The sequence below is a fragment of the Mastomys coucha genome, unplaced genomic scaffold, assembly GCF_008632895.1.
Source record: "Mastomys coucha isolate ucsf_1 unplaced genomic scaffold, UCSF_Mcou_1 pScaffold3, whole genome shotgun sequence".
Lineage (NCBI taxonomy): Eukaryota > Metazoa > Chordata > Mammalia > Rodentia > Muridae > Mastomys > Mastomys coucha.
In genome coordinates, this window is record NW_022196909.1 from 66,352,007 (window position 1) to 66,366,057 (window position 14,051).

The 14,051-nt window shown below is 42.2% G+C and overlaps 1 long non-coding RNA gene across 1 annotated transcript; it reads left to right on the top strand.

The window, feature by feature from the left end:
- The first annotated feature begins 469 nt into the window (after positions 1 to 469).
- On the top strand, positions 470 to 2,951 carry LOC116075059. The gene is made up of 2 exons (XR_004112399.1): positions 470 to 573; positions 2,743 to 2,951. It is a non-coding gene; the product is annotated as an uncharacterized LOC116075059 (long non-coding RNA).
- Positions 2,952 to 14,051: the final 11,100 nt, after the last annotated feature.

A 14,051-nucleotide genomic window follows, 5' to 3' on the forward strand; every position in this document is an offset into this window, starting at 1 on the left:
GGTCCCTTGGTAAGGTTGTGAGAGGTTGATGGAGGCTAGTGTTGAGAAGTGGTAGAGAGATGGCAGAGCTATGTGAAATATTGGTATCAGTTGCTACCCACATGACTTTAGATGGCATTTTGGTCCCAACTTCCCCGACTCATTTTCTTTGGCTCTCATCTTCTTTGGGATCTTGTCTATAAAAGATGACAAGATATAAAATTAGTATAAAAATATCCTGGGATATACTAATCACTTAGTAAGTATGTATTAAATGAATGAATTCTAGAATGTAGTTGTAGTGGTTCGAATAGGTTTGGCTCCCATAGACTCATGTTTGAAGGCTTGGCTCACAGGGAATGCTATTAGGAGGTGTGTTCTTGTTGGAGTAGGTGTGGCCCTGTTGGAGGAAGTGAGTCACTATGGGGGTGGGCTCTGAGATCCTGTGGTTAAGCTTTGCCCAGGGCAGAAGCCATTCTTTCCTGGTTGACTTCAAATCAAGACGCAGAACTTTCAGCTCCTTCTCCAGCATCATGTCTGCCTCCATGTTGTTGGCTTCCTGCTATGATGATAGTGGGCTAAACTTCAGAACTGGTAAGCCAGCCCCAGTTAAATGTTTGCCTTTGTAAGAGTTGCCTTGGTTATGGTGTCTCTTCCCAGCAATGGAAACCCTAACTAAGGCAGAGGTACAAAAGAATTCAAAATGAAGACATACTTATAAGGCTACCTTGATGAAATGAATAGTAATGTCTAGGCCATCATAGATATTTCCTGAAATTTTTTTTAAAAAGAGTCATGTTGTCTCTATTGTTCTAGTATTGCTTGACTTCACTCCTGTCTGATGTCTTTCCATGGCAATTTATAGTCTTATGCATCATCTTACTGTCTATGTAATAATTTATAAATTATGACCATCAACTTTTGAACACTGACAATGTTATTGAACATCACTATTTTTGAATATATTCATATTTTTGAGACTATAAATAATTCTGCCCTAATCACCCCTTTTAAATTAGCATCTATTCATTGTACAAAAATAATGACTTATTATATTTTCATACTTTTTATTATATTTTTATACTTTAATCATGTCTTCCTTGTTGCCCTCTGAAATTCCTACCCACATCCCCCCACTGGTACCCTACCTCTTCCCAAATAACCCCTCTCTCTTCATGTCATGTGGGTGTGCCTGTCTGTGTGTGTATATTTAAAAATGTAAATTATATTTATGAAGAAAATATGTAATATTTTCTTTCTGAGTTTTTCTTTCATTTTGGCTTAATTTGTCTAATATAATAATTTCTAGTTCAGCATATTTTCCTGCAGACAACATGATTCATTCAATAATATTACACTGTGTAAATGTACCTTAATCTCTCTATCTACTCTTCTGTTGATAGACATCAAATCCCATAACTTGGCTATTATGAATAATGTTAAATAATGTAATAATGTATATGTGTATGTACATATATATTCTTTTTAACGATATATATATATATATATATATATCAACTGATGAATCACCCAAGGAAAGCCTCTTAGTTTAAGCCCACACTGATCTGCTGGCATTCTGAGTTCACACTCCTTTGAGAGTCTTGGCCTTTCTGAACCTATGACTTGCACAGCCAACATCATTAGGCATTTCCCCAATCCAAATCTTTTGCATGTATTTCTTCTGTAGCTGTGGTTCTAGCCCTTTGGTGAAGTGAAATCCAATGTCTAGCTAAGGAATAGATCAGCAGAGAGAGAGAGAGAGAGAGAGAGAGAGAGAGAGACTAACCTTATCTCTGAGTTCTTAACCCAAGCACAATTGACTAACCTCAGACTTGAGGCAGGCCGTATTCAACCTGACTTTTGTATGGCCAGTAAGTAAAAAACTGTTCCTATATTTATAAATGTTTGAAAAGATACCAAAAATGAGCAATAGTTTCAATATGTAAAATCTATATGTGGTTTAATTTCAATGTCCATAAATCAAGTTTTATTGGAATAGTGTCATTTGTTTACATTTTGTCTTTTTTTGCACTAAAATGGCAGAATAGGTACTTGCAACTGAGCCCATAGAGATTTCAAAGCCTAAAGTATTCAAGTTGAGCTTTTCCAGAAAAGCTAAACTCCTAATTAGACATCAGTCAATCCAATCTGAAGAATACTAAACTCTAGAAAAATTAAGTTTGCACTGATGCCACTAACTGGGCAACTTTGCTGCAATTACCAGCGCTTCCAGTGTCGATGGGCAAGACATCGTCAACTTTCTATTGTCTTGGCCTTGACCCCAGCTTTCCTTAAACTCTGGATCTGGAAAGTCCTCGGAGCAGAGGCTTTCACTGTGAGCATGGATGGCTTTCAGTGCCGCTGCTGCCAGTCCTAAGGGCATGCTTTGGCTGGGGAGGCAGCTGAGATGAAGTATGTCTCCCTTATTAACTTGTCAAAGTGTGATGCAGCTGCATCGTTTGCTCACCATTTGCTTAACTTAAATAAAGGTTGGTGGTTAGGCTTCTGTTGCATTGTGCTCTCCTGCTAATTATCAGTGTATTTGTTTTAGAGACAATTAGCCACCTGGTTCATTCTCCCATTGAAGTCAGGTCATCATGAGTTACATCTGCTTTCAGGCCTCCTCAAGTCCAAGACATAATAAAAAGATGATGGCTATGATTATAAAAAGCGTGCTGGGCTGGGCATCAATGGTACCGAATATTGAATTCCCAAAGAGGATTGAGTTACATCATTCTACTGACAGAAGCTCCTCTCTTCCAGTCACAAAAGAAGAATGTGCGTTGAGGACTCTTGTGGAGAGCTACAAACCCTTTCAAAAGTGGGAAGTGTTTGCAAAGGTAAGACACTGTAAAGCCAAGTGAGAGAGTCTCCTCCCAGGATGCTGTGCTGATGCAACAACAACAACAAATAGTGACATGCAAGCACGACTCAGTACTTGTAGAATTTGCATAAAATCAAAGTTGTTCAGACCTGTGGGTGTTGCCTTTTTAAAAAATGTGCCCGGTAATGTGACATAATATTATGCACTATACACATTTGCTTTTATAATCCCATATGCTCTAGCAAACTTAGCATTTTGGAGCAAAGGCTTTGCTATGCTAGGTCCTCAATGAATCATTTTGATGACGGAGCTATCCTCTGTGGCTTTCAGAATGTGAGGAGGAACTGAAGGCCTAGGACACTAACGCAGCTATATCAGGTGGCTGCTGTACTCTGAGGGTGTCCTCTGAGGACAGTCAGATCCAGATCCCAAAGGTTTAGTGTAATTGACCGAGTATGTATCTCCGCTGTGGGAAGCCTGTGTATTAGTCACTTTTCTATTATTGTGATAAAACACCAAGGCAACTTTCAGAAGAATGGGGTTACTAGGGGCTTCTGGTTCCAGAGGAGTGGGGGTCCATCACCATCGTAATGAGGAGCAGGGAAGCAGGAAGGCACCATGCAGGAGCATGAGAGTTCTCAGTCTGATACAAAAAGGGTAAGAAGAGAGCACACGGAAAAATGGTGTGGGCTCGTAAGACCTTAAGCCGTGGCAATGACACACGTCCTCCAACAAGGCCAAACCTCCTAATTCTTTCCCAAACAGCCACCGACTGGGGACCAAGTACTCAAATGTCAGAGACTTGTGAGGACGTCTCATCTAAGTTAGCACGGCCCAGAACTGGGCTCACTAGTGTGAGAGTGTTAAAAATACATCCCTTTAGATATATTATCAGTCAACTGAAGATTTAGTAAACTTGGATGTTGGACATCAATGAAACATCTTTGCAAGTTATAGTAATAGGTTGTCCTAGTTTTCTTTCGATTGTTACAATATAGACTATGACTAAAAGGAACTTGGTGGGGAAAGCGTTTAAATTTCACAGCTTACAGTCCATCATGAAGGTAAGTCAGGGCGGGAAGTCAAGGCAGGAACCTCAGGAGACAGGAACTGAACCAGAGGCCTTGGAACACTGCCTAGTGCTTGCTCTACACAGCTTGCTCAGCTTTTTATACAACCCAGAACCACTTGCACAGGGATGGCGAGTGGCTCTGGACCTTTCCACATCAAGTACTTCTAATTAAAAAAATTGCCCTATGGAATTGTCTACAATCTGATGAAGGCATTTTTTCTCAATGAAATTCCCCTCTTACCTAAAAAGTATAGCTTGTGTCAAGTTGACAAAAATTAAGTGGCATACAGGTCAATCCGGCATAGCCCACAAAACATTTTGCTCTGTGACTTAGGGTAAAACATAGCAGGGGGTGTATAGTTCACATTCAAAATTATCAAGTGGCTTATGCATCCAAAGAAATTTTACTTTACATAAAACCAGTGACACTGTCAGCACTGTAGAGTCCTCTCTCTCTGCTCTTCTGTGTACTGGGCACCGTCCACAGGAATCTGTGGGGCTTGGACCCAGGCAAGTGGCCAAAAGCTGCAGCTTTTGAGGGCCAGCCAAAGCAAGGTGGCTGCCGGGGCCTCTTCCATGGCAGCTGCTGTCTCAGAGTCAGTGGCAGGCAGTGGGACACAGCTGGTGGCTAGGAGCCACTGAATAGGAAGTGGCTGAGGTAGGTAGGCTCAAGCAGTTCCAGTGATGAAAGCTTCAGGAGAATACTCATCCCTTCAGGCCTCTCAGACGGTCTTTGGTGAAATAACTTGTGTACTTTATGCCTTGTGGGTAGAATCCTACAAATATTTGGGGGTAGGTTAGGGTCAGTTTAAGATGTTAGGGATGCCTCTTCTGCACTTGGAGGGGCTTCGGGTGTTTCCCCTATGTGACTATGTGTCACTGTGCTCTCCATGATGTGTCATGGTCATGTGTTCCAGGGACGACCTGGTTGGGAATAGATTTAAATGCCTACCGTTCTCAATTATAAGAGTTGCCAGGGTTCCTGAATCAGCTTGACTTCACTAGGTTTTCTGTCTGGTGGCATGATCCACTGTCCCACATCTCTTCATAGAGGCACCTCAGCACCGTAGAGTCCTCTCTCCACAAGGCCACCTCTTTCCCTTCAGAACAGGCCTTGAATCTGGAAGACAGCAGAAGTGAGAGCTCGCGTGCCTCTCTAAACCTGAGCTTTCTAAGCTTTCTTAATGGGATACCATGCTGAGTAACATGTGGCCTCTTAATTTTGGGAAAAGAGGCTCAGCTAAATTAACCTAGGTAAGTTAAATTTACTCAGAACTTACAATGCATTTTACATGTGAATGAGACTTGTAACCCCGACATTTCTCAAACTCAAGCAGAACCCCCTTTTCTTGGGAAAGAAGTGCTTTGAGAAGCATTGCTCCAAAGTGTTTTGTTTAACTGGGGACCTTATTAAAACTCACCAGCAAATTTGGGGGAAGGGGTGGCCGATGAAAGCCTGTAGAATTGCATTCCGGCAATGGCTCCAGTCCACCCACTCATTGTCCCTCTCAGAGTTTGAACTCGTTTTAATTTATTTTTTAGTGGAGGTTTGATGTCTGAAATGAATGACCTCACTTTTAAATTTGTGAAAATGCATACCTTGTGGAGCCATAGGCTATAATTTGAAATGGTGAGAAATAATTTAGCTAATTGAACTGAGAGTTAACCCTCACAACTTTTGATCACCTGCATAAACTCCATTAGTCCAGAGATAAATTGTGTAGTACAAAAGGGGTACAGGTGGGATTACCCTCATTTGGTAATGTGGCAGAAGCTAATTCAGTCTGATTGTGTGCCCCTGCTGGTGGCTTGTGAGTTTTTACTATTTGGAAATGTTTGCCAGTTGCACAATAGCGTTCACATGTAAATAGTGTGAGCACGTGAGAACCAAGAAGGCTTCTGTTTCCACCCACTGACTCATGGTGTGGCACTAGAGAAAACAGGATTCTTGGGTCACAGCTATGTACAAATGTCTCTGTGTCTAGGTCTATTTTGCTTTGTGTTTTTTTGTAGACATCCACAAGGTTGTTGTAAACTCAGTCCTTCTTAGCAATTATGATGTACTTCAGTTGGCCCTGCTTACTATACTGTTGAAAGTTAGGTTTAAAGAATATTACTTTGTTCTTTTTCACAACACTAGGGGAAGGGAGTAAAGCATTAAAAATGGAATTTTTGGCAGAGAACAATCACTGTAACACACTTTTACTGATGTTTTTTTTCTTTATAAAGGGATTTGAGTAACAGCCACAAACCCCATGGTTTTTAAGTGACGAGGAATGGGTTTTGACAAAAGTTGATTATATACTAGATATATGCTATTTACTTAAACTTGAGAAAATGTACAGTTTGAAAATCATGTTTACATAATCACATATCAGAATTTAAACCTATTAAAAACAGCCAAGGAAGGACCAGAAGAAGCACGTCATTCATGAGAGCCTCTTAAAGCATTGAAAAGCCAAACAGTGGCTTTGTCTCCTCACAAGACTTGCCCTTGAGGCTCCTGGACTTGGAGAGGGCTGATTCTCAGATTGCTAAATGGGCACAGTTTGGAATTCGAGGTCTGTATTAAGACTTGACTCTGGCTAAATGCTGTTACAACCCTTATTTTTCAAGATTATTGTCTTATACTGTACTTGCCTCATCTCCTTGGGACATAGATAATTGCTCACATTGTTTGTGATTGAGGGAGAGCCATTTAGAAATGAATTTCTTAGGTACATTGTGTTAATCAAAATCTGAAAGTGCCCATGTGGTAAACTTTACAGGGGAGTGGGCAATACCTTTGGGATATTTGTGTTTGTGTAATAAGAAGTAGGAAGAGACCATCTAGTAGCTCCAAAGTTGTTTATATTATATGCACATGGTTTGAGAAGCCAGAGCAAAAAGCTATTTTATTTTTTATGTTTTATTAAAAAACAAAGCAGAAGGAATTTCCTTTCCATTGTAGAGGTTGTCATCAAATTCACAATTAATGGAGCAGGCAAAGCAAGATGGCATCTGAAAGGTATTCCCATAATCTCTCTCTACAGTCATAGCAAGGTGAATAACTGTTCTAAGATCGAACCACTTCCCTATGCGTGAAGGAAATCAGGAAGAGATTGTACTGCTTGATTTTAGTGTAACAGACCTAAATGATTAACTGAAGAAGACAGGAAGTTCATCTATAGATGAACTTCCCTCACTCACCCCTCCCTCACTCCCTGAAGCAGTCCTCTGCTGAGAGGCACCATTCACTTGGGTGAAGGAGAGAAAGCTTAGTCCTTAATCTTGAATCTTATTACCAGATCTTGCACAAAACCCAGGGCAGTTTGAAGCTCCATGACCCCTACTGACAGATAAGTATCTATGGACCAAACTGCTAGAATTGATGAACAAATTACCTCTGTCATTTTCACCTACAGGAATATGGGGTGGGGCTGGACGATGCTACCCAATGGTACAGGGCTTTGTGTTGAAGTTCAGGCGGTATCTCTAGACCAGCTCTGTCATTAGGAAGAGACCATTACACTGGTAGAACTGACATGTACTTCAGCTGTATTACCACCGGCCTTGGAGTATCCTCTGTGGTGTTGAGATTCAGGTGTAACCAAGGTCAGTGTCAGCCTTGAGGGTGAAAAACTTGTTCCTACCACCCAGTCCTTAACCTTGGGCAGCATACTCAGCACCAGACCAATATTGGTGTATGGACTTTTGAAGATCTGAAAGCAAGCAGAGGATTGTATTCAATAGGAGAGATTTGTGTTTCTGCCTGTATCACTACTGATGGGATGTGGGTTTCTGAGTGCCACTGACTGTGGATTTGAAATCACTAATTGACTGAAGATCCTTCCATGCAATGATAGACAGTAACCTGAAATTGTAAGCTGAATAGACTTCTTCTTCCCTAATTGCTTTTGACAGGGTATTTTATAACAGCAAAAGAAATGAAAGTAGGACACATCCTCTTACTAGGTGCAGGTTCAATGCAATCTTTATCAAAAAGAAGAAAAAGATTTAAATCTATAAACACGTACACACACTTAGACACAAAGCCATTGAGTTATTTTTTCTTGAACAGAAAAGAAGAAAAACAAAAGAGGATTATCTGACTTCAAAATATACTAAGCTATACTAACAAAAATAGCATATCAAGGGGTGGGGAGATGGTTCATCACTTGCAGAGGACCCAAATTCAGTTCATAGAGTCCACAGAATCCAAATGATAGTTCACAACTATATGTATCTCTAGTTCCAGGGGATTATAAATGAAAGGGATGTAGTAGAATGATTCACAAGCTGTGGTCCAGTTGATGCAACAATGGCTGTCTATGACCAGAAGGTTCTAGAATCTAGTAGGTGTTCAGTCCGAGGTTGGATGTCTCAGCTGGTCTGAACTATGTGCAGAATCCTGAAGCAGTAGCTGAGGAAAGGGATGGACTTGCTAGTGAGGCGAGAGCAGGCCAAGAGCAGAGGGTTTCTTCCTTCATGTCCTTCATGCGTAGGCTTCCAGCAGAAGGTATGGTCATCTCAAAGATCTGAATGAGAGGTATGTCTCCCCACCTCAAAGGTCCAGATTCAAAGTAGATCTTCCCATTTCAAATTAAGGAAAACTCCCTCACAGGTCTGACCCAGTTTGGGGTTTTAGTTAATTTCAGATGTAGTTAAGTTAGCCACCAAGAATGTATACCAGGTTAAGAGATCATCATTTTGGTCCTCTGAAAATTCCCTGGAAGCTTCCACAAGGAAGCAGTTACTTCTGGGCTCTGGAAACTCAGGGCCTCCTCTACCATCAGTCTGATTCCAGAGGTCATCCACCCCTGGAAGAGGCAGGCTCATAGTCTGGAGTCCATGTGCACTTTAAGGAAAGGAGAGGGCAAGGTAGCTGATGGCAGTTGAATCACAAAAGCTTGGGTAGAATTCAACCAATGAAAATGAATGATGGGCTCAGAGAACCAAAGCCCAGACCATTTTAAGTTAGGCTCCAGAGAATGGAGCCAGCCTCGTTTCCATATAGAACACTGTGCTGTAAAAGATTTGCTTTAAAACTCAAAAAGGATAAAGATATAAAACCCATTGCCCAAACTGCTTGGCCCTAATAACCAGCCAGCACATCCTCTGCCTGCCTCAGGTCATTGGGCCCTATAGTCAGAGAACTTCTCCTCTAAGAAGGCTGAGTTAGTTTTCTGAGAATGTCTGCTGTTGAGAGGGTCACATTCTTTTTCTTGTTTCTTTTTTCATTTGTGTGTGTATGTGTGTTGTTCGTATAGGTATGTCTGTGTGAACCAATAAGCACACACATAGAGGGGTTTGCATTTAAAGGCCTAAAGCTGAAGTCAGAATCATTCTTGATTTCTCTCCACCTATAACTAAGGCAGAGTCTCTCAAATCTACAACTCACTGGTACGGCTAGTCTCAGTAGCCCCTTTGCTCTAGGGACCTGTTGTCTCTGCCTTCTGAGGATGAATTACAGGTAGGCTGCCATGCCCACCCAGCATTCGCTGGGTTCTAGGGATCCCAATTCCAGTCTTTATGATCAAATGTAAGTGCCTTTGGGAATTGAGCCATGTTCCCAGCCCCTCTTCAGCTTCTGCTGTGTGAGAGGTGTCGATAGTGTTTTTAAAATGTCTTTAATGTTTTGTGTTTTACTTAGCATTGGACTCAACTATTTCAGCCCTTTCTTACCTATCAGCTCTTCTGATGAAGTTTACCTCTTGGTCAAGTGTGATTGATGGCCATGGCTTCTTCCCATGAAACCCTCACAGTGACAGCCCAGAAGGCAGAGATAGGCAGAGCTGGAAAGCAAAACAATGCTCAGGGTGTAGAGGTAGCACATGTGGAGGCCGGGCCACTAGTTTTTGAGCACTGAATGTTAAGAGAGTCATTTTACTTCCTGGAGCCCATTTCCTGTCTTCACAATAGCGATAATAGAGTTGTGGGAAGAGTGGTGGATTCCAGCATGCACAGCATTTAGCACAGCATGCTTGGGGCAAGTGCTGAGTGAATTATAGCTGCTACCACGATCATCATCGTCAGGAAGAAATCAGGGAGCTTTTCTGGTCTTGGCTGTCCTTTCCTGAGAATATTTGCACTCCTTTCGACAACAAGTAGGCAGTGTTGTGGGACAATGAGAGGCATTCTAGTTTGCTTTCTGTTGTGATGAACACCATGACCAAAGGCAACTTGGAGAAGGTAAGGGTTTATTTCAGCTTACAGCTCCCAGGTCACTATCCATCTCTGAGCAGATGAACTCAGCAGGAACTCAAGGCAGGAACTAAGGCAGAGGCCATGGAAGGCTGCTGCTTACTGGCTTGCTTCTGATGGCTTGCTCAGTCTGCTTTATTATATAGCTTAAAGCCCAGGACATACTGCCCAGGGGTTTCACTGCTTACAGGGGTCTGGGACCTTCCACATCAATCATTAATCACTTGCCTATAGGCCAATTTGATGGAGGTATTTTTCCAATTGAGGTTTTCCTTTAGATAACTAATGCTAGCTTGGGTCAAGTTTTCAAAAGAAAACAGTAACAACAAAACAATTAATCACCAGAAATAAAAAGCTACAAAACAATCCAAACTAATGTGATTTTATTTTAAAAGCACAGTGCTGAACAACGTGGAGAAACTTAATTGCTAAATAAGACTTCTGTTCCATCTTCTGCTGGTTTCTAAAGGCATCGTTGTGGAAGAGCTATAGGATAAACCTCATTTGCAAACCGAGTTTTGAGCGGGTTATGATGAATGGACAGAAGAGACTGTCCTAGCTCAGAACAAGAATGGGTACAGTTATAGAGGGGGCCCAAGACACTTGGCTAAAAGGACCATCTGTCTTTCGTCACAGAGTGTAGGTGTTCAGGAAATATATAAAAATGAAGTAGAATGGAGGTGGGGTGGGTGGTGGGCCCTGCAGGGTGAAACAAGAAGACAGAGCCTCAGCACCTAATGTGTGAGGAAGATCCCAACCGGGCAATGGTAACAAGTCAACCAGCAGAATTGTCACAGAAGGCTGATCTGGACAGGATGTACAGCAACTTTCACAAACTCCTTTTTCTTCATGGTATTTGCTGAATATTGATAGGGCAGCCACACAGACTGGCTAGTAGAGCTCACTTTGTGACATCAGGTGACTTCTGTCTGAGCCCCAGGCTCAGTAGCTTTCCACCTGTGAAGGGGCTCTGCAAGCTACCCTCAGAGTCGAAATTTTCTCACCTGTACAATGGGGCTAAAAGAATAGCCACTTGGTAGAGTTGAGGTGAAAATTGTGGTTTGAGTGCCAAGATCTGTCTGGAGTACTCGGCCTGAGGATTTGATAAGGAGAGCTTTTATTATTATCGTGTGCTGGGCATGGTGCCAACATGTCTAAGGTGGCATCGAGACAAGAAGCCATTGGACATGGGTCTTGTGTTTAAATGTGATGTGGCAGCATCGTTGCTTTGATTTCATTCCCTATGGCCTCAGGTCACTGCTGCTGGGCACACAACAGTTGAAAGACACTGTCTCTGGAGCTATTTCAGATGGCTTTTCTGCTTGTGACTAGGGTAACAGGAAGTCACCACACAAAATGAGATCTGCGATGTAGTTCTTCCAGAAGGAAGATGTCAGAAACTACTTTTTCTTGTTTTGCTAATTCAAAACAATGCTGGAAAGCAAACAATAATAAAATTTCAAAGTGAAGTGCTTATTGATGTTTTCTTGCTTATAAAAGTTTTATGTATTTATATTTTAGGCTCTTCAAAATAAATGGGTAGCTAGGCTAGATTTAAAAAAAAATTCTAAATACTTTATATAACTTACTTTTCGAGGCTGAACATTATGGAACAGACACTGGTTTAATTGTAACAATAAGAATAGGAACCTAGAGATCTAAAGAGATGGATCAGCAGTTAGGAGGGTGCTCTACCGAGTTCAGTTCCCAGCATTCACTCTGGTGGCCTACATCTCCCTACTATTCCACATTCAGGGGATCCGATGTCTCTTCTTGCCTCCAGGGGTACATGCACTTGCATGCATATATAAATACACATATATACATAAACAAAAATAAAAATATAATCTTTAAAAAAGAATAGGGACCGGGAGTTATAAATCTATATGTTTTCAGATGATAGGGGTTAACTTGCAAGCAATTCCAATGGGCTCCTCCCAGGGACCTAGCAATGTCATCACCTGCTGCTATCACCTGCCACCACCAGGTGTGCGTAGCATATAAAAAGACTGCTAGCTATTCCAGTTGCCACCCCCCTCTCTGTTCCCACTTGTTCCCAGCCAGTCTCTGTTTTCATGTCACCAGCCAGTGTCTCTGTTTCTCTGCCTCTCTGTCTCTCTGCATGTCCCCCCCCCCACCTGTGTCCTTTCTGTCACATTCTGTCTTCCCTTCTTTGCCCTTAAGGGTCTGCTCCCATCTGTCTGCCTCTACCCCTTCTCCAGGCCCTCACTTCTGTGCCTTCCCCCTTCCCCCAAATAAATCACCTTTAAACCAGATCTGTTGCATGGGCCCTTCACGTACCCCTTTGCCACCACTATATTTCATAACATTAGTGCCAAGAGTCGGATTGCTAGATAAGTGTCTAGCATTCCCACCATTACATCATGAAATCACAATAGGACCTCAGGACCATGAAGCTTCTAGGTGGCAGAGCTTAGACTAGAATGGTGTTTCCAGTCTCAAAAGACCCTTTTTCTCCTTCACTAGGTGCATGTGTATGGTAAGGGAGAAAATGTCCGACTAAATGAGTACATATTGAATTAGTACAGAACCAATGACCAATACGCTTCCATGATGAGGCCTGTAATTGCAGCTATCCAATCTAGTTTTATTCATTCAAGACCCAATATAGCATCAGGACACTTCTCAATGACTTCAGACAGAGCACAGTATTTTATATCTGTACAGGATGCCAACACGTAGAACACAGGCTGAGCTGGAAGGTATTGTAACTTCTCTCTCCTGGAGTCATTGAGATGCCAAATCCCATTGTCTTCTTCCACAACATTCCTTAAACCCTCTAGGGCCGAATTACTTTCCACTAAGCCCCAGAGATTGAAACCATCATCTTACTGGAATATCTCAACAGCTTTTGCCAAGTCCCTACCTTCTCTTGATCGCCCCTCCTTGCTCAATTTCATAATCTGGGCCTTTGATATTTGCTCTGCCTTGGATATTTTATCCTTATCTTCTTAACTGGTTAATGTCTACTTGCTCCTTAGACTTTTATTTACATATTGTTTTCAAGTGATCATCTCTGACCACCCAATCCCTTCTATCCCCCAATTTGGTAGAGTCTTCTCTGTACTGTAATGGTCTGTTTGCACTATAGAATTTCCTGTGCCTTCTGTTGTGTGTTCTTCTCCTTATAGTTCTAATTAAGAGCAGGGTTAGAAGGAAACTCAAGTGAAACCAGGATGCTGGGTTAGAGGCTCACTTGTGATTTTCCAATAAGACTTTATAGAAAGAGCTACCTTCTTGTCAGAAACTCTGCATTCTATATTAGAAATCCATCTTTAGTTTTTGTTCTAAATTTTTCATAACAGAAATTAATTTTTTTACTCCTTTGTAACTTCAGGAACTAAGAGAGGAATCATTTCATTAAAGCCAAGTGCTCACTTTGTTGGCAAGGAGATGTTGGTGAGCATAGACCTAGGTAGAGAAAACCTCTAGGCTGAATGACTACATGGGTTATAATGGCATCTGCCTGAGTGCTTCAGGATCATAAAGCAGTGAAAGGGAGAATCCAGCATTGTTGTAACCACTTGCTGTTAAGAAGTGGAATAATGACCCACATTCCTACTCAGCTAATCATCTATGGGCACCAGAATGGCAAGATGTGCACGAAGGTGGAGAAGGTAGCGCTCACATGCTCACAGCGACCAGGTGGAGAAGGTAGCACTCGCGTGCTCACAGCGACCAGGTAGAGAAGGTAGCGCTCACGTGCTCACAGCGACCAGGTGGAGAAGGTAGCACTCATGCTCACAGCAACCAGGTGGAGAAGGTAGCACTCACGTGCTCACAGCGACCAGGTGGAGAAGGTAGCACTCATGCTCACAGCGACCAGGTGGAGAAGGTAGCACTCACGTGCTCACAGCGACCAGGTGGAGAAGGTAGCACTCGCGTGCTCACAGCGACCAGGTGGAGAAGGTAGCACTCTCGCGTGCTCACAGCGACCAGGTGGAGAAGGTAGCACTCTCGCGTGCTCACAGT